General features: G+C 33.8%; 1 pseudogene; it reads left to right on the top strand.

The window, feature by feature from the left end:
* Window positions 1-494: 494 nt before the first annotated feature.
* On the top strand, window positions 495-1,092 carry LOC128183820 (uncharacterized; annotated as a pseudogene).
* Window positions 1,093-2,020: the final 928 nt, after the last annotated feature.

Genomic DNA, 2,020 nt, shown 5'->3' with positions numbered 1-2,020 from the left:
ATATAATAGGAAAATATTCATATCTTTTTAAACACGGAAAATTCCAATAAAACAATAATATAACCAAGGTAAAACCCGATTCAATTGGAAAATTCATCTTGCACATGCACTAGGTTATATTCTGCAATATTATAGGAATTTCATTTTGGGTTAAACTAAAATGTTATAAAAGTTCAGTTTGCAGCTTATTTAAAAAAGAACATGATATGCAGCATGCAGCAACATCCAACATATGTCACAGGGGCTGACAAATCCGATTGCCCGACGCCCGGGGCTAGTGCTTTTTGCGATCGGGCAAGTGAAAAATCAGTAGGAACTTGCCCGAGGGCAAGTGAATTTTTTAAACACAACAAACCACTACACTGAAAATAGATTTACGTACGAGTTAATAATTTATCATCTAACTTTACATTCGGCAAAACGACATGACGATATAAATGACACAATGTACTGCACAATTTGCAGGGAATTTCCTGCGGTTGGCAACGTAAAAAACAATTCTTTCTACGAAATTCTTTGAACCTATATTTGATGAAACTAAGGATTCAATTTTAAATGAATATCTTGATTTGAAAGTATGTATTGCACATTATAAAACTACATGTATGTCTATCTATGAGGCATATTTGCTAGTGTCTGAAACAGCTTCCCCAAAGTTTACACATTTGCAGAAAGTCATAGATTTAATGTTGAGTGTTAGTTGTAGTTCAGCAAAATGTGAGAGATTTTTTCCAGCATGAAATTAATGAAAACAAGACTAAGATCAAACTTAAGTCAGGAAAATTTGCAAGCTCAGATAAATATTATGGTTGAAGCCCATCCCTCCATGAATTTAAGGCCTCCAAGGCAATAGAACACTGGTTAGGGTCATCCAGGGGTAGACATGTGAATGGACATCAGGCCCCTGAGAGAAAATTCAGACAAAATGAAAATGATTTGTATAACTATGATGAATTTGAAGTGTATGAAAAATGAAATAAACAAATACACAACACTTTATATGAGAATTGTTTTTATTTTATCAAAATAAAGATTTAGGTGGGGCAGGTAGATATTAAGGTAGGGCAAGTGAATTTTGCCTAGTCACTTGCCCGAGGGCAAGTGCTTTAAAAATGTATTTGTCAGCCCCTGATTATGTATAGTTTATGGTCTAAACTGGTGAGCTATGAGTTCTCGCCAAGTACAATTTGTCATCTGTACATTATGAAGCTATTTTTCATATATAATTTTATGTGTTGATAAAATGATGTTAAAATGTACTAGCGAAAAACGGAACTCTGCAAGAACTGGTTGCACACCAGCACAGTCTCCAAAAATAGTCCCATGCTAGAGGTTTTGATTAGATACTATAACCCTGTAGTTTCAACAAATCTATCTTTTTCTTCATTTGAGAAGTGAATTTATTTAAGCTTAAGCTGTGTATTTGTGCTTCTCTGAGCATAATCATTACAATATTTAATTTATAGCAGTTTGAAGCACAGTGTTCAGTTTAAAGAGAAACACAAATAAATAAGAAAACGGCATTCTGAATAAAACTATTTTCTGAAAAGAAGCTAAACAGTAAACACTTAAATAATCTCTGACATTCTCAAAAGTACCCAACTAATCACTCATGAAACTTTGAAACTATTATTCGCAACTAATCAACATCATCAAATCGACTCGGTCTCCAAATATCGAAAACGAGGCTAACCTTCAAACAGTAATTTTCATTCCCATTCTCAGTTTAAATAATTCCACGGGTATATCATTTCGGCATACCATTAAACAACACATCTAACATGTACCACATATAGTACTTTCAACAGAAAACAAAGCTATAATTAATACAGCCGATCGCTTCACAAGCTTACGCCATGATACGCGAATAGTAAACAACACAAATGGGCACTGCATTGTCGATTGTCGCATTGAAAATACTGATATACGGTTTTTTTTATTTATCTATATTATCTCCAGTACTTACACTTAGAGCAGCTCTACAGCAATCACATGGAATAATGGATATTGTAGTACAATA

This window comes from Crassostrea angulata, chromosome 5 (assembly GCF_025612915.1).
Source record: "Crassostrea angulata isolate pt1a10 chromosome 5, ASM2561291v2, whole genome shotgun sequence".
Classification (NCBI taxonomy): domain Eukaryota; kingdom Metazoa; phylum Mollusca; class Bivalvia; order Ostreida; family Ostreidae; genus Magallana; species Magallana angulata.
Note: the sequence above shows the minus strand (reverse complement) of the source record. Positions and strands in the feature narration are given on the sequence as shown.